General features: G+C 37.4%; 2 long non-coding RNA genes across 2 annotated transcripts in view; both read right to left on the reverse strand.

Moving 5' to 3' along the window:
• Positions 1-6768: 6768 nt before the first annotated feature.
• The window catches only part of LOC139824720 (uncharacterized), a 36365-nt gene continuing 23268 nt past the window's right edge, over positions 6769-19865 (reverse strand). Inside the window, exons 2-3 of the long non-coding RNA XR_011735256.1 lie at positions 7368-8252; positions 6769-6942 (exon numbers count right to left, since the gene is read on the reverse strand). This is a non-coding gene — a long non-coding RNA (uncharacterized lncRNA). The remainder of the gene's footprint in view (positions 6943-7367; positions 8253-19865) is intronic.
• LOC139824721 (uncharacterized) lies at positions 14820-16691 on the reverse strand. The gene is made up of 3 exons (XR_011735257.1): positions 15951-16691; positions 15399-15485; positions 14820-15177 (listed from the first exon to the last, which is right to left on the reverse strand). It is a non-coding gene; the product is annotated as an uncharacterized lncRNA (long non-coding RNA).

Consider the following 19865-nt stretch of genomic DNA (forward strand, 5'->3'; position numbering starts at 1 on the left):
ATTGCAGTTAACTATCTTTCTGTACGGTAACTCATGCTATTCACTCAAGCAATCAACGGGATAAGTCGGCCGGACTCGTATATTAACGCGTGGCTTTCGACGCTACGTAATCTCGCAACGGACTTTCCGCGATGTTTATTACTCGCACTTATCATAGGCGGTAACGGGATAAGCAAGCCGAAGTCGAATTATGTATGCGCAACGCGACACGTGTTGACGCTTCGAAATCTAACGGCAAACTGTCCGGGAGGAACGGGTCTGGTTCTCCCACCTAAGCGCGACGCATGCGCCGACGTGCTCGAACGGGCGCAAAGCCACGCTATTGGCCGGTCGTGCCACGAGTGTAAATGACACGACTCCTTCTGTACGAAAAGTGCACCTTTTCGTATGCCGAGTCGTTGACATTGACTCGACATCTACACTTTTTGTGAGACGCCGCTCTCTTAGGTGCAAAGACGCGAATCGGCTATCGCCCGCGCGTGAACCAATCGCGCCGCTGCACCGCGAATTTCGCGTAAGCGGACACAGAGTCACTTGGCTTGCACCGAGTGACTCTCCACGTATGAAAGTCACACTGACAAATCCCTACGAAACCAGGTAAGTATGCGTATAACGCAATCGTAATTAATTTTTCTCTTTTTCTTTCAGGTATCCCGGATCATTCAAGGAATCGTCTCATTTTGTCACCGGCGGTGATCAACGGTAAGTATATATCATCGGTAAGTATAATAAACGCGACTTAATCTATCGCACGCATTAATGAGTAATAATTATTCTTTATAAATGACAGGGAAAGTTAAAAAAGTTAGCGAATTAATGAATATAATATTAAAATGGCTCAATACCATGCAAAAGTGTAAAAGTTACGTAAAAGTGTAGCAAAGTGTAAATCAAAATGAGCATAATTGCAATAAAGTGTAATAAAACATATATATATACGCCTGGAATGACTCCATTTGGCCTTTGTTTAGCTACCAAATCAAAATTGTTAACGACAATCGTCGCGGTATTAACGAATGAGGTAAAAAGTGTGTTAAAAGTGTCGTTAAGTGTAACAAAGTGTCGCACCTCTATCGGTGGTATTCTCTATGGGCTCAGTCACAATGAGAGGAATAAGGAATAAGGGAATGTCGCATCTCACTTCAGTACACGTACATTAAAGTGAGATGCAATATGCCTTATTCCTAATTCTTTTATCTTATTCCTTATTCCTCTCATTGTGACTGAGCCTTATGAGTGTTTCTATCCTACGGGTGTAAAAAGTGTAAGAGTGTATTACAAAGGTGTAGGTGTGTCATTCCCCTTCGGGATCGTTTAAAATCACGATGTATGTAGTGAATAAAGTAAAAAGAACGAAAACTAAATACGGATCTGGAAAATTGATTATCAACGGTAAAAATATGATCGTAGAAACTATTAGGTATTCGGAAAACTTCATGCTTGTTGATCTTACGGTAAATAATATGACTGTGAACCGGCTTTGTGCGAATACGCTAAAATAAAGTAATATGCAAACTATTGAAATAGCGAATAAAACGAATATAAATGCTAATACGACGATTCGGAACTTGTCCGAATCCATGACGATATCTCAATCTCTTGCCCTCTGGCTTAAACTTTAATGGTAGGTGAATGACTGTATTATCGTTCATTTGTTTGTAAGGGTATTTTATAATCAGTGTTTATTTTTATGTTTGACAGGTGTACTGTGTGTGTACTTTTGGTGTGATCGGTGTAACTTAGTGTACTTATCCTAATCTCTTATATCATATCTTTTTAGTACTTCGCGTCCTAACTTGGTAGGTTTTCACGCACGATTATTTATAACATGTTAAACAAAAAGAAATAAAAGTAAAATAATCAAAAAAATCACAATCTTTGTGTATCCGACATAATTATATGCCTATGCTTCGAATAAAATTATCGTATAAAAAATAAAAATTGAAATAGTCAAAAAGTTACTCTCGTTGAGTAAACACGCCCTATAGGTCCGTGTATGATATGCGCTGCGATTCGGCTGTGTCTGGCTGCTGCTCCTGCTGCACCTCGGTCCTGCTGGGTTGAACCTCGGCTCGTTCGGACTGACCAGCGGGCTGAGTGCCCACCTACAACAGCCTGCTCACCTCCTCGTCAGCTCTCTGTGTTAACAGCTCGGCTATTAGTTGGCTGTCGGCCTCGCACAGGCCGCTGTCGATACCCTGCGTGTCCTGGCTGCACTCCACGGGCACCGGTGTCGCCGTCCTCTGCATCCTTTGCTCCTTAGGGTGCTGTCACATGGCAGTCAGAAATTCGGAAAACGGAATCTCGGAAAAGTAACGGAGAGGGGGTCAGAAGTTATTAAATGCATTTAATAACTTCTTTTGTTAAAAGTATTTTAATTTTTTTCCATTTCATGATCTCTATCTCTACAAAATAATATAAATACACAATTTTTAATACATAAATAGTTAATGTACATACTGTCAGACATGCAAAAATTGCGGACTTGTCAGTCCGAAATTTTTGTGACTGGGCTCCCCATGGACTGATATTTCCGGAATAAGTAAAAATTGAAAAAATTATTTTTATTGTTTTAGAAGAGAAAAGATACTTACCGTAGTAGTAGAGTCTATTAAAAAATAAAGCTTCGACGTATTTTTTATTATACTCTAAAATTATATAGAAATTTTTTTAATTTAAAAATATGTTAAAGTTAGAATGCCATTTAGTTTTCTGTAAAAGTCGTTCCATGGGGAGCCCGGCCCTTGAAAAATCGCACCGATCGAGCTAACTCTGATTGGTTGACCCCCTCTCCGTTACTTTTCCGAGATTCCGTTTTCCGAATTTTTGACTGCCATGTGACAGCACCCTTATTCGCATGTCCCTTGCCCTGCGACATGTCTGATGTCTCCAGGCTTGGTTCGCGACTTTTTTGCGGAACGGACGATTTATCGTACGGTTCCAAGGTATGGATATTTTTAAAAATTGGTTGAAATCGCACGAAGACGATGGAAAAGCTGTCTGCACAGCTTGTAATAGAGTTTTATTAGCCGGCAAATCAGAATTAATAAAACATTCGGAAAGTCAGAAACATATAATAAACATAAGTGAGAGTCGTAATGTCAACCCATCTGCTTTATTGCCTGTGCTACATATTAATAATTTATTTGTGGACTATGCTAATAAAGTAAAAATATTCGAGATAAGATTAGTTGCTTTTTACGCGACACATAATATAGCATTTGAAATCATGAAAGACATGATCCCTTTGTTAAAAAACAGTTTATCAGATTCACAGATAGCCAAAGATTTTACATTGTCGCGGAGAAAATGTACGCAAATTATTAAAAATGTTTTAGGAAAACGCGAAACCGAAAGAATTATTAATAATAATTTATTAAATATCAAATTTTCCATTTTACTTGACGGAAGCACAACTATCGCAAATGATAAGGTGCTTTGTATTTTAGTTAAATATTTTTCAGTAAAAAGTAAAAAAATTGTTACAGAATTATTAGAATTACTTTCTTTAGATGCTACAAATTGTTCCGCAGAAAAACTTTATTCTGCGTTTGAACATTGTTTGAAAAGTAAAGAGGTACCGATTTCGAATATTGTAGGAATGGCTTCCGATAATGCTTCTGTTATGATAGGAAGTCGCGATTCTTTTATGACTAGATTAAAAAAAGAGGTACCGGTTCTCATTGTGTTAAAATGTATATGCCATTCCTCAGCTATTATCGCGAGTAAAGCTTGTGCGAAATTGCCGGATTTTTTTGAAAAAGTTTTACACCTATTTCTCTAGCAGTGCTAAAAGAACAGCTGTTCTGTGTGAATTTCAAGCATTTTTTGGAGTAAAGTCACGTAAAATTTTAAAATTATCAGGTACAAGATGGCTCGCCTTACACGAGTGTGTTACTAGATTTCTCGATAATTGGGAAGTGTTGAAACATTACTTCAACCTGGAAACTTTGGAAAGTAAAAATAACTCGGCAGTTTTAATTTTTAATATTTTAAATAATAAAATCATTAAAGCATATATTTTGTTTTTAAAATATTCTTAAAATTTTTTTAATACTGTTGCGCTCGCCGAGTCCGCGTTCGCGTCTCACCGCTCGCACTCTCACTCACTCGCGCAACCGGCACTCGCGGTCAATGAGGCGACACAATGTTAGGAATGGAAAAACTCGTTTATTAGAGCAAACGGATTGAAACACAGAATCGAGCTGTCACGTCCGCTCGGAGACGGAGGCTCAGAACAAACAACAACAAATCGTAGTAAATCGATATCAATAAACAGCTGGTCGTCAGGGACAATCTTCGACTTTCAAATAACTATCCAATGTCACATTAATGGCACCATCTTATGTCCCCCTTCGAACCAAACAACTTTTGTCTGAAACGTTTTTCCGTATCTTTGATATTTTTCGAGATATTTGCCTGAATTTTTTAAAATAGGCCACTCTGTACATATGGAAGGGTTAAAGTCATAGTGATGTAAGTCAATTTCTTTGACCACTTTTTTTCTTTTTTTTTCAACATATCTGCATGTGTAGACTGCATCTATAAACTTAACTCGATAGGTTAAAAAAAGTGACACACCACTATGGCTTTAACCCCTCCATATATACATTCTAAACAAATTAATCAAGACCATTTGTAAAAAAAACATTTTTATAATTTCTCGAAATATATTTGTTTTTAAATAAAACCATCACAATACACAAGAGACACCTTTTTAATTAACAATAATGATACAGGATCGTGTTAGAAACGAAGTCGATACTGCACTTGCAAGAGCATGGGGAGAAATTTACTATGAAATTATTGCAAAATTTACCATATTTAGAGAGATGTATAAAGGAAGCCTTGCGCTTATATCCCAGCGTATTCTTTATATCACGAATTCCTGCAGAAGACGTAAAATTACGTATGCATCTATCCAATTTTTTATTGTACATTTTTTTAAATATATTACGCTACATATCATCAAATGTATGAGTATTTACGTGGTATATCTATAAGAATTAGAGAGAAAGATGAGAGTGGTTATGCCCGCGTTTTGGTTGTTACCGAATCCTGTAGGTACTGTGCACGATTTTGTGGTTCTTTTCACGCAGTGCTATGTCCACGATTTTGTGCTTCTCTTCCGTGTTATGTTCACGATTTTTTAGTTTTTTTTCCAAAGAAGAATCGAAAAATTGTGGACATAGCACGGAAGAGAACCACGAATTGAAGAAATGTGACAAAAGTAAGGACACTCGATCATCAGATCTGATCGACATTTGACAGTGAAAATAATCGGTGATCAATTAAATTAAATTTTAATCGCTAAATTATTTATGTCATTGTAGTTAGGGAGTTGGTAGCCAAAATTTCTATATGATTTGTTCATGTGGCAGACATTATTAATATCGATAATTGTACCATAAGAAACATTAAGGACCGCGTCTGCCACCATGGTAGCGCTGCGTTGTCAATTGACAGCGCTTCGAATTTGTTAAAAAAAAGGGGGTACTATATGATTTGTTCACGTCTGCCTCTGAGGCTGATGTTCAGAACCCTTCTGAAAACGAAGAAAATCGAAGTGGCAGACATCCAGGGCTCTGACTTTTGTAGTAATCAATTTTTCAAGTTTTTTTTATGATTTAAAAAAGTGTATATGAAGTACACACTTGGCAAACCTGAATTGTTCGATTAAAGACAATGTGAAGGACCACAGAAAAATGGTCTGTCAGCATGTTGTCTCTGCGTTGTCAATTGACAGCGCTTCAAAAATGTTAAAAAAAAAGAGAGGGTCCCAATTGCCTACAAATCAATTGCCTACAGTGTCGTTTGCCAACATCTCATTTGCCGACAATTCGTTTGCGCACAAAAATTATTGCCTACAAGTCGATTGCCTACAAGCACTATTGTGCACAATTAAAAAATTAAGAGACGAATGGACGTTTGCACACAAGATACTATTGCACACAAGCCGCATTGCACACATAATATTATTGCCTACAGATCGATTGCCTACAAGCACTATTGCGTACAATTAAAAAATTAAGAGAAGAATGGACGTTTGCACACAAGATACTATTGCACACAAGCCGCATTGCACACATAATATTATTGCCTACACATCGATTGCCTACAAGCTCTATTGCGCACAATTAAAAAATTAAGAGAAGAATGGACCACAGGCACACAAGCAACATTGCACACATAATATTATTGCCCACAGATCGATTGCCTACAAGCTCTATTGCGCACAAATAAAAAATTAGGAGACGAATGCACACACGACACTATTACGCACAAGCAACATTGCACACATGAGGTCCGGTTTCTATTGCTGAATTGGCTACACTAGTTCAGAGGGCTGTACTTCTGAATGAACCGCCCTTCCGATTGAGACAGGGTTTTGCAGGTGATTTTGTCACGATATCTAGAGATTATTTATCGATGTCCTATCTTCGGGTTTTTTTAAATAGTTTTTTAGATTTTAGCCTGACAATCGTAAACAAAGTGTGCGGCGCTCTACCTCAGGTACGAGGTATTTGTGCAAGCAATGCAGCCGGAAAACATAATCCGTGTGCCGGTGGCTTTATAGCATTTTTGACTGGGTCGGGTTTCAAGCCAACTCGAGTTGAGTTATGACGTCACAAGCTCTACTTCTAGGTTCTAATTAGACGATTTCAGCATGTGACGTAATAACCCAACTCTGGTTATTTTATCTGATACTTACAACGAGCGTTAAGCAGGGCACACTCACTTTTTGTAGAACGTAACAGTAAGGTTTCGACCAATCGCGTTGCTGCTCGATTCGGCCGTCTATAACCGTAGAAGTAAGAATTGAGCAACGCAATTGGTCAAAACTTTACTGTTACTGTTACGAAAAGTGGGTGTGCCTTGCTTTGGAGCTACCGCAAAAGACTCGTCACGTAGCGTAACGTAACGTGACTTTATGTTTTTATCCTCCCCCGAAAGCACGGGGGGGGGGGTGTGCGTGAACCTCGGTTCGCGTGGAAAGTATGCGTGAACTATTTCGGGACTACCGCACCTCCCCCGAAAGCACGGGGGGGGGTGTGCGTGAACCTCGGTTCGCGTGGAAAGTGTATGCGTGAACTATTTCGGGACTACCGCACCTCCCCCGAAAGCACGGGGGGGGGTGTGCGTGAACCTCGGTTCGCGTGGAAAGTGTATGCGTGAACTATTTCGGGACTACCGCACCTCCCCCGAAAGCACGGGGGGGGGTGTGCGTGAACCTCGGTTCGCGTGGAAAGTGTATGCGTGAACTATTTCGGGACTACCGCACCTCCCCCGAAAGCACGGGGGGGGGTGTGCGTGAACCTCGGTTCGCGTGGAAAGTGTATGCGTGAACTATTTCGGTACTACCGCACCTCCCCCGAAAGCACGGGGGGGGGGTGTGCGTGAACCTCGGTTCGCGTGGAAAGTGTATGCGTGAACTATTTCGGGACTACCGCACCTCCCCCGAAAGCACGGGGGGGTGTGCGTGAACCTCGGTTCGCGTGGAAAGTGTATGCGTGAACTATTTCGGGACTACCGCACCTCCCCCGAAAGCACGGGGGGGGGGGGTGTGCGTGAACCTCGGTTCGCGTGGAAAGTGTATGCGTGAACTATTTCGGGACTACCGCACCTCCCCCGAAAGCACGGGGGGGGGTGTGCGTGAACCTCGGTTCGCGTGGAAAGTGTATGCGTGAACTATTTCGGGACTACCGCACCTCCCCCGAAAGCACGGGGGGGGGGGGTGTGCGTGAACCTCGGTTCGCGTGGAAAGTGTATGCGTGAACTATTTCGGTACTACCGCACCTCCCCCGAAAGCACGGGGGGGGTGTGCGTGAACCTCGGTTCGCGTGGAAAGTGTATGCGTGAACTATTTCGGGACTACCGCACCTCCCCCGAAAGCACGGGGGGGTGTGCGTGAACCTCGGTTCGCGTGGAAAGTGTATGCGTGAACTATTTCGAGACTACCGCACCTCCCCCGAAAGCACGGGGGGGGGTGTGCGTGAACCTCGGTTCGCGTGGAAAGTGTATGCGTGAACTATTTCGGGACTACCGCACCTCCCCCGAAAGCACGGGGGAGGTGTGCGTGAACCTCGGTTCGCGTGGAAAGTGTATGCGTGAACTATTTCGGGACTACCGCACCTCCCCCGAAAGCACGGGGGGGGGGTGTGCGTGAACCTCGGTTCGCGTGGAAAGTGTATGCGTGAACTATTTCGGGACTACCGCACCTCCCCCGAAAGCACGGGGGGGTGTGCGTGAACCTCGGTTCGCGTGGAAAGTATAATATATTACAAAGCATATTATTTATGTATTCTGCTGTAAGTATATAATAAAAACATTAAATCATTAAATACAAACAGTATATATTTAATTTATAACATCCTGTAGAATTACGAAGATTTTCTTATATTTTTTATCATTTTATCTAAAAAAATGGCTTTATCATAGGAGTCGCCAAAATTCCTTTTAAGGGCTTTCATTTTAACCCAAAACGAAGCTTTTCACAAAGTTTTATCGAAATCGGAGGGGGGCCGTTTTCGGAAGTCTACCCGCTTTATTTCTAACAGGACATCGATAAATAATCTCTAGATATCGTGACAAAATCACCTGCAAAACTCTGTCTCAATCGGAAGGGCGGAAAACTATTTTAAAAACCCGAAGATAGGACATCGATAAATAATCTCTAGATATCGTGACAAAATCACCTGCAAAACTCTGTCTCAATCGGAAGGGCGGTTCATTCAGAAGTACAGCCCTCTGAACTAGTGTAGCCCGTTCAACAATAGAAACCGGACCTCATGTGTGCAATGTTGCTTGTGCGCAATAGTGTCGTGTGTGCATTCGTCTCCTAATTTTTTATTTGTGCGCAATAGAGCTTGTAGGCAATCGATCTGTGGGCAATAATATTATGTGTGCAATGTTGCTTGTGTGCAATAGTATCTTGTGTGCAAACGTCCATTCTTCTCTTAATTTTTTAATTGTGCGCAATAGAGCTTGTAGGCAATCGATGTGTAGGCAATAATATTATGTGTGCAATGCGGCTTGTGTGCAATAGTATCTTGTGTGCAAACGTCCATTCGTCTCTTAATTTTTTAATTGTGCGCAATAGTGCTTGTAGGCAATCGACTTGTAGGCAATAATTTTTGTGCGCAAACGAATTGTCGGCAAATGAGATGTTGGCAAACGACACTGTAGGCAATCGATTTGTAGGCAATTGGGACCCCCCCAAAAAAAAGGTGTGCTATATCATGTGCTCATGTCTGCCTCTTGGACTGATGTTTAGATTTCTTATAAAAACAAAGAAAATCGATGAGGTAGACATCCAGGCCTCTGATATTCCCAAGGCAGACCATTTGAATATATTTTTGAAAAACTCGACGCTCGCGCCAAGCTACAAGTAAAAAATTCTACGTCTACAAAATATCAATAAAAATAATTAATGTTACATTTAGATGTATAATGTAAATTTTGTGCTATAAATCTTCTTAAATTTTTTTCCTTTGTAATACTTGCCATCGAGAAGCCACCGCGTCTCTAGATTATGTTCGTATGTGAAACACAAATTTAAACACGTTGTGTATTTTTTAGATGAAGAAGGTAACATGAACGATAGCGCCGACATGAGTTATCAATCGGGTTCGAAAAACTGGCACAGTATCTCGGACGACAGCGATGACGACGCTTTTTAAATTTATTGCTTTTTTTTACTTTAAAAACTATAAACTATTAATAATAACAATAAACTATGAATATTAATAAACTATAAACTATTAATAAACTATAGACTATTAATAAACTATAAACTATTTATAAACTATTAATAATAACAATAATCAGCCGTAATACCCGCTTTCCCTTGATTCCCCTTGAATTTCAAAAAATTGTACAGCTCAAAATCAGTGAGCAAAATGTCTGCCAATTTTTTTTCGTATTCAGGGAGTCATAATGAATCGAATGAACGCAACTAGAACCATGAACAAATGACTTAAGGGAACTACCACAACTGTCCGGCTCCGATTTGAATTTCCTTTAAGTATGTTGTTAAACACAAAAATCCAACAGACACGTATTTTTTTATAGGGGCTCTAATTCATCTTTAGGGGGTGAAACACGCCTTCGAAAAAATCGGTTTTTCTCTTTCGGGCCGAATATCTCCGAAACTATAAGAGATAAAAAACTTTTCAAAAATGGAAATTAAATGGCTTCAAAAGTACTTTAAAATAATGACAAAACAATTTTTTTATTTCTTTTATTTTTAAATACCCCCGCCACCAATACATTTTTTTCAAAATTTAAAAAATTTTTTATCACCAAATAAGAGGTTATTTTTTTACGAATTCAACCATATATGAAAGTTATGTTACGATAAACCATTTTCAAGAATTAATTACAAACGCCTCCGTATATACGCTATCCATGCTCATCCGTACTATGTGCGTAAGTAATTATTGTCGAAACAATAAGATATATAAAAAATGTTGTAAGTAAAATTTGTATAGTTTTCTATATGCTTTATAATTGTATATATGTGGGGCAAAATTTGTCAACCAGGCCACCGGCCTGCTCATAATTGTTTTCATCGCAGAAAAACTACCTTGCGCCTAGAGGTAGCTATGGGTAAGAGCTATCGAAAGCCGTGTGCAACTTTGCAGAATTCAATGTGGCGGTACCTAAATGGCGATTTTAAATACTATTGTTGAAATTGCATAATCCGCTCAATGTTCAACGAAACGAAAGTAAAATCACTGACGCTGAAAAGGAAGCTATAAAGACCATCTTACAGTTGCAAGAGAGCGAACTGATTGAAACAATTAACAATTTTAATGTCAATCCACTCAAAAATTGTTGTCAATATATTATAAAATTATCAAAAGATCTGCAACAAATATGTGAGAACACTAAACTGTGGTATGCGTACTGGCATGAAGAATGTCAATATCGCATAACAGGTTCAATTTGTTACAATCTTTATACTTATACAAAAAACACAAAAGCAAATTGGAAAAAAAAGTGCAATGATACTTTTACTCCAAAGAATTTTAAGAGTGAATATACTGAATATGGGAAAAAAAACTGAAGGAGAAGCTCGTGACGCATTTAAAAAAAAGACTAGTAAAGAAGTGATCAAAACTGGACTAGTAGTATCTCAGCAAAATCCATGGTTAGCTTATTCCCCTGATGGAGTAATCTTTAAGGATGGAAGACCTACAGAGTTGCTAGAAATTAAATGTCCATTCAAAGGGAAGACAATGACTATCGAGGACACCGTGAATAATGAAGTGGGGAAAAGTTTAATTAAAGATAATAAAGAAAATATTTATTTGAAAAAAAAAACATTGATATTATGGACAGGTGCAATTAGGAATGGCAGTGCTCAATTTAAAGTCAACTTTGTTTGTGATATATTCTACTTTTGATAAAAATTTATTTATTCTAAGGGTTAATTGAAATGAAATATTTCTTACCACAATGTTAAAAGAATTAAAAAAAGTATTGTAGTATTGAAATGTATCGAGTTGTGTGTGTGTGTCGCGATGCCGTGTTGCCATGTGAAGAATCTATTAGAGAGTCGATCGTCTAATGACAACAGAGCGTTAATTTGTAGAGAGTCGTTTTTCGAAAGCAAGCGAGCAAAGGGACGTTTGTTGCCCAGGGAACAGTTACAGAGAAGCCTTCAAGCCGAGAAGTCGAATTGTAACGTTTCGCGTCGTGTGTAGTTTCGGAGTTTGAACGAGGCTCAGCCTCAGCGTAGATCGAGCGAGAGTGTTAACGTTCCTTTTGTATCTCTCATATTCTGTTATTCTCATCCTATAATAAACATTATACCGTTCTTATATCCTTCGAAACATTGGATACCATCTTTATTCCTACAAACTTGGGGGCTCGTCCGGGATTGAGAAAGCCAGAACCAGGATTGAGAGAGAGACGAAACTCCATTGGTGTGATCTGTGAACGTGTGATGTGCTTGTGAAACTGTACGATGAAGAGGGTTGACGATTTCTCAGCGCAAGCGTTGAGAGATAAATGCAAGTTCTTAGGTTTGACTACAACCGGGACGAAAGCTGAGTTGTTTAACAGGCTTATGGAAAAGGACCCGAACGGCTCGTGGATTTCGGACAAAGAAAGACGAGACGATGATGCCCGTGAAACCGATGCAGCCGCTGCTGGAATGCCTTCCGGATCAGTGCAGTGCGATCAACGTGAGTTGGAATTCGCGAGGAAACAAGCAGAGTTAGCCGAACGAGAGCTCGCGTTGGCGCGCAAGGAGATAGAGTTGCTACAAATTCAACAGCGAAATCAGCCAGTGGACGGCCATTCGTCGAGAGCGTCGTCGGTAACCGAGTCAAGGCGGCCTAGGACGGACGTTCAAGCTGTCGCGGATTTGTTAAGTCCCTTCCATGGAAACAACGACTGCTACGAAACATGGGAACGGCAATTGCGATTACAGAAGATGACATACGAATTTGATGAAAGCGAAGCGAAAATTTTAGTGGGCAAGAGGCTGAAAAGCAAGGCGAGCGAGTGGTTCTATTCAAAGCCCGAATTTCTTCAGATGAATCTTGAAGATTTGTTAGCGCAGATGAGAACGATGTTCTTCCATCGACCGAGCAGAGTGGCTTTGCGGAAGAAATTTGAAGAACGTTCCTGGAAACGAGGTGAAAGTTTCAGCGAGTACTTCCACGAGAAAATGATACTTGCGAATCGAGTACCTATCGGCTCAGAGGACATGGTGGACTATCTCATAGACGGAATTCCGGACCCGACGCTTCGTGATCAGGCGCGCATTCAAAGATTTAATTCGGCAGCCTCGTTACGAAAAGCGTTTGACAAAGTGATGTTACAAGGAAAGACGGATAGCGGCGCAATCCCGAAGAACGGCGACCAGAAGCGATTTGCCAAGCCCAGCGACGAAGGAGGTGCAGCTACGACTGCGACGCAGAAAGACGGCCATCAGAGAAGAAGATGCCATTCCTGTGGTGCAGCGACGCATCTCGCAGCAGAGTGCCCGACGAAAGAAAAAGGCGTAAAGTGTTTCGAGTGCCGTGAGTATGGACATGTGGCCGCGCAGTGTTCGAAAAAGCATACTCCGAAAGTCGTGCCGAAAGAAGTGTATAGCGTGTCGAGACTAGGGGTCGCTATTATACGTTTAAACGGAAACACGTTTATACGTATAATTAGCATATCCGTTTATTAAAAACGTTTCTCCGAATACACGTGTTTTAAGTCTAGGGCCTGATAAACGTTTAAACGTTTAAACGTTTACACGTATATTTATAGCATATCCGTTTACTAAAAACGTTTTTCTATAAACGTTTATTATCCCTTTCTTAAGTGTTTTATTTTTGAATGTACTTTATTAATGAAATATTTATTACAACCCACACAGCACATAATATTGCAGAAATATTGCAGCAATATTATTTTTCCATTGCAATATTACTATGAAATGTATCAGAAATATTGCAGTAATATTACTGAGACATTTCAGTAATATTAAAATGTCCGCGAAAATGAATATCAGTAATATTACTGGTATTTATTTCAGTAATATTGCGGTAATATTACTGCAATATATCAGTAATATTACGGTAAAATTACTATAATATTTGTATAATATTGCTAAAAATTAAAAAACCATTTTAATAATTTTTATCAAATTTTATTAAATTATTTTTAATAGTATTGTTACATACAATTTTAAAATAATATTGATATTGTAAACGCAAAAATATTATATTATTTGTGTAATATTAGACAATATTTATTTAATATTGCTAAAAATTAAAACATTTTAATGAATATTATTAAATTTTATCAAATTGTTATTTTTAATAATAGTATTACATACAATATTAAGAAAATAATATTGATATTATCTTTCTATCTCTTTCTTCTTCAAAACTGCTCCATGCTACTCTGCACTGTATGAATTTCCACTGATAAAGAATGATGTAACACTATAACATAATACAAAAACTGTAATTATTATTTATATCTAATTATACAAAGTGAGTTTTATTTTGTATGCCAATTATCTTCACTAATTATCTCAGAAAGTATTGGTTTATTGGAAAAATGTTTCAGATAAAAGTTGGAGGGTTTATAGAGGAATAATGGATGATCTTATTAGATTTTGAGTCTGAAACCCATGTTGAGCCCAGTAGGGTCCAAGTCAAATTTTTTAAATAAAAACTCCTTTTTTTTATTACATCATCTTTTTTTACTGATTAATATAAACAACTTTTGTCTGAAACATTTTTTATTTGCCTTATACTTTTTGAGATATTCAAGAAAAATTTGGTAATTTTTTAAATATTCAGCTTATATCTTGATAAATGCTTGTCGGAGGGGAAAATGATACAAGACTTTTTGACTTGATATGGTCTCAAGAATATGCTATTGCAATAATACCCTAATTTCTTTAAATATTTGTGTATACATTTTCTTGAAGCTTTCATGTGTACACAATTATTTAAAGAAATTAGAATACTATTGCAACAGTATATTTTTGAAACCAAATCAAGTCAAAAAGTCCTGTACCACTTTTCACTCCGACGAACATTTATTGACAAACATCTATTGTAAGCTAAATATTGAAAAAAATACCAAGTTTTCCTTGAATATCTCAAAAAGTATAAGGCAAATAAAAAATGTTTCAGACAAAAGTTGTTCATATTAATTAATAGAAAAAGATGATACCATAAAAAGGGGGTTTTTATTTAAATAATTTGACTTGGATCCTATTAGGCTTAACACAGGTCCCGGACTCAAAATCTAATAAAATTGTCTATTGGTCCTCCTTGAACTCTCCAACTTTTATCTGAAACATTTTTCCAATCAATCAATACTTTCTGAGATAATTATAGCGGAGATGATTGGCACACGAAATAAAAATCACCCTGTTTATTTCATACATAATTACATATTAAAACATAAGAGTACGGGGTTAAGTATGACGTGTTCCGATATTCACTGTCTATATTGAAAATCTATGGTTAATGTTATACATACACTTTAGATTTTCAGTACTGGAGATTAAAATATTGGAACGCAGTTTATACCAAGTTTAAATTTTTCTTACTTATGTATCTAATAAATGAAGCTGTCGCTCAGAAGAGTTTGATAGAAATCAAACTGCTTGGTGCTGCTCTGCGTGAACTTCCACTGATGGAAAGCAACGTAACACTGCAACATAATACAAAAACAGTAATTATTATTTACATCTAATTATATATTTTAAATATAAAAGTAGGTTAAGTATGAATCTGTATTGTGATATTCACTATCTATGTATACTGAAAATCTGTAGTTGATGTTACACGTATACTTTGGATTTTCAGTATTGACGATTAATATTGGAAAGTATGGTTTATATCAAATTTAAATATCAAATTTTTCTTACTTACATATTTAATAAATAAATCTTTTGCTCTTCTATCAAACTACTTGGTGCTGCTCTGGACTGCATGCACATCCACTGATGGAAAGCAATACTGTAACATATAGCATAAAAACAATAATTATTATAAAATCATGTAAATGGTTAAATAATTATGGTTAAATCATTTAATTAATGAAACTGCTTTTTAGGAGATTTGGGATCGGCATATTTCTATCACGTATCTCCAACTAAGGGCTCCAGTTGGATTAAACTGTTAAAAATTTTGAGGTTAAGTTAGCATCAAAATTTAAGTATGAAGCCGTTAATAAATAATTTCATAAGAGACTCGTTCAATAAGGTTATAAAGGCAAATATATGTATTTTAAGATGGTCATTGAAATGATTTTTATGATATTAACGTGGTTTTTGCAGACCATTATGCCACGTAATCTCTATTTTTGGATTTAAAGACAAATCGCCAAATATATATGTACAATGTACATATTAGTAATAATTATACAAAAATACTTTTAAAAATATTTGTGTGAACAATATTTATTAAATAAAGAAAAATTACCTGAAATTAAAACGATTGTTTCTGTGCGGTGTCGTACACGTGATTGCGTGGTCCCACGGAGCCATGCAAGAGACAGCGAGAGAAGACCGGAAATGGTGGGAGTCGGTGCTGCGACCAAGCGCATAGCCACACACACTAGCGTTCTTCCCTCCACTTACGCACTCAGAAACGTTCTGTTTATCCGTGTGACAAACTCGTAATTTAAAAAGTTTAATATTGATTATATAAGAAATATGAATTTTATCTATTTATTTTATTATCAATTTACTTACTAACTCTTAAATAAAAATTAATTGTATATATAATTACCTTTTATTATTACAAAACAAATAATAAGTTATAAAATTAAATACCACCACTTATAAAATTTATCTTAATCACTTTTATTCCCCAAAAGTACAAGTCAGTTTCTTTTGATTTCATCACATTTTTTTATTTAGATTTTTCTTTCTTTCAGTCCAAAATTCTTTAACTGGTATATATTATCTGTGCAATACGTATGATTGTGTGATACCTTAAGGGGATGCTGGAGCCGTAGCCGAACTCGATCGGCGTCGGTAAAGAAAACCGGCGAACTATATCTGTCCTTGTATAGACAAAGATATAGACAAGGATAGCACGCTACATTGCACGCACGATGCACGTCGACATTATACTTTTATATTACGCTTCCAAATCTTGATTTGGAGGGTTTATCGATGTTTTTCTTGTTGTGCAATTCGGGGGAACTTGTTTTCGCGTTCGTACCAATGGTATATTTCTTATATGAAATACATCTTGTGACGAGCTGATAGCTCGCCGCAACTCGAGACGCCATATTGGGATAAAAGTAGGATAAGGAAATCTGTACTTCCGTAATTTTTTCTCGTTTTCTATATAAAATCAGAGTTCCCCCGAATCATTAATGTATGTACTGCAATTCTGGAGAAGGATTTTTAATTCTGTCAAATTAATACGACGCTACGTGCCGACAAAAAATGCCGGTAAAACAGACGGCTCCAGCATCCCCTTAATAACGTTTTAATGACGTCAATAAGATGTCATTAAAATGTCATTTGACATTATTTTGCTACTTAAGGGGATGCTGGCCGTCTGTTTTACCGGCATTTTTTGTCGGCACGTAGCGTCGTATTAATTTGACAGAATTAAAAATCCTTTTCCAGAATTGCAGTACATACATTAATGATTCGGGGGAACTCCGATTTTATATAGAAAACGAGAAAAAATTACGGAAGTACAGATTTCCTTATCCTACTTTTATCCCAATATGGCGTCTCGAGTTGCGGCGAGCTGTCAGCTCGTCACAAGATGTATTTCATATAAGAGATATACCATTGGTACGAACGCGAAAACAAGTTCCCCCGAATTGCACAACAAGAAAAACATCGATAAACCCTCCAAATCAAGATTTGGAAGCGTAATATAAAAGTATAATGTCGATGTGCATCGTGCGTATGTGTGCGTGCAATGTAGCGTAGTGTGCTATCCACCGGAAATAAGTTGGCGCTGCAAGTTCATATTTTTTAATGAACTATAGCTCAAACGATTGCTCCCTAATTGCTCCCTCAGAATCAACAATTGCTCCTCTTTTAAAATTATTATTTTTTGAGATATTTAATAAAAACAAAAAATTTCTAATTTTTATTGAAAAACATATTTATAATAACTCTATGCAACTAAATCCGGCATAGAACGATTGCTCCTTATTGCTCCATCATAATTTTAATGATTTATTGCATTTTTATTGAAAAATTAACAAATTAATCATTTCACAAGTAACGCCGCCGCCGTCACTATCGGCCGCCTATTGTAACTATGGCTCGGCAGCCATTGGCGGAAATATTCAAACGTAATATAATAGCTCTATTGTTCATAACTATATCTCAAAGAGTTTAGTCAACATTTCCTAGTGATTTTCGGTAGAATAACTATTTTTCGCTTTGCTCTATTGGGATTTTCAATCGCTCCATTCGTATAATTAATTTTGTATGATATTTTAGCAAAGAACTGTTTATTTTCTTGGAAAAGTACATTTCTCACAGTCTTCTGTAAGTATATCCAACATAAAACGATTGCTCCTTAATTGCCCACCTGTCAGCATTGTGCATGAGCCCTTATTGACGTTAGGCTGAGTTTCCACTGTGCGCGTCACGCGTCGCGTCATCTGTCGTTAAAGCCCCTTGTACAATGCCAGGCAACAGGCAATAGGAACAGGGAATAGAAATCAGAAATCATGTATAAATGCAGAATAAACAGTGACACAGGCAATAGACACAGAGTTTCCGTCACGTTGGAAATTTTGTGCCTATTGTCTGTTGCCAACCAATCATAGCATTCAAACTTTTTAGGTTGTAATTAACGATTTTTTGGTTATTTCCTGTTCCTATTGTCTGGCATTGTGCAAGGGGCTTAACCAATCTAAACATCCCATTACAAATAATGTAATAAAATAAGATGTTTTGATTGGTCGCGACGGATAACGCGATGCGTGACGCGCTCAGTGGAAACTCAGCCTTAGTGTCCATCTACAATAGGTGTTTTAAGCCCTAAGCCTTAAGAAATTGTTCAATCACAATTGAATTTGAAGAGAATAAATTGACTGTGATTGGTCAATTTCTTAGGGCTTAGGGCTTAAAACACCTATTGTAGATGGGCACTTAAGCCTTGTGTCCACATTGCTAGAACTGCGTTCGAGTTTTGGTTTAAGCCAATCAACTTGCAGCTCTTACAGAAAAGCAACGACGAATAGAGCGATTGAAAATCCCAATAGAGCGAAGCGAGAAATAGTTATTCTACCGAAAATCAATAGGAAATGTTGACTAAACTCTTTGAGATATAGTTATGAACAATAGAGCTATTATATAACGTTTGAATATTTCCGCCAATGGCTGCCGAGCCATATAGTTACAATAGGCGGCCGATAGTGGCGGCGGCGGCGTTACTTGTGAAATGATTAATTTGTTAATTTTTCAATAAAAATGCAATAAATCATTAAAATTATGATGGAGCAATAAGGAGCAATGAAGGAGCAATCGTTCTATGCCGGATTTAGTTGCATAGAATTATTATAAATATGTTTTTCAATAAAAATTAGAAATTTTTTGTTTTTATTAAATATCTCAAAAAATAATAATTTTAAAAGAGGAGCAATTGTTGATTCTGAGGGAGCAATTAGGGAGCAATCGTTTGAGCTATAGTTCATTAAAAAATATGAACTTGCAGCGCCAACTTATTTCCGGTGTGCTATCCTTGTCTATATCTTTGTCTATACAAGGACAGATATAGTCGATAACATAGAAAATGGTAATTTTGTCGGTTATACAGACGGCTCCAGCAATTGCAGCAATATTACTGTAATATTTTAATATTATATTTAAAAACGTGTAATACGGTACATCACTAATATTACTGAAATATTTTATTGTAATACGTAATATTTCCACTATATTGCAATATTACTGCAATATTTCTGCAATATTATGTGCTGTGTGGGAAATATAGTCAGAGTTGGGAAGTAATGTATTATTTGTAATATCGTTACTATTACTTTCTTTCCGGTGACGTCGTCACATTTTTACAGTAACGGAAACGAATTCGTTACTTTCATCGTTACTTTAGTGATTTCTATTCAATAAATCAGAAGTATTTAGATTTGTTCGCGCTGCTTGCACTTCTTGGACTTGGAACAAAACGAATACGCATTCGGATGCTGGTATAAAAGCAAGAATGAAATTGAGTGCATATAGTGCAAGCAACACAAAAAAATTAATTTTATGTGTAATTGTAAATGCAAGCTTTATTTATTTTTACATAACAAATTAATTTTAATGTATATTGTATGTTTAAAGTTATATTATTGTATGTTTCTGTTTGCTGTACATTTCATTTTTATTTACTGTATGTTTAAATTGTACG

The sequence above is a fragment of the Temnothorax longispinosus genome, unplaced genomic scaffold, assembly GCF_030848805.1.
Source record: "Temnothorax longispinosus isolate EJ_2023e unplaced genomic scaffold, Tlon_JGU_v1 HiC_scaffold_53, whole genome shotgun sequence".
In the NCBI taxonomy this organism is placed as follows: domain Eukaryota; kingdom Metazoa; phylum Arthropoda; class Insecta; order Hymenoptera; family Formicidae; genus Temnothorax; species Temnothorax longispinosus.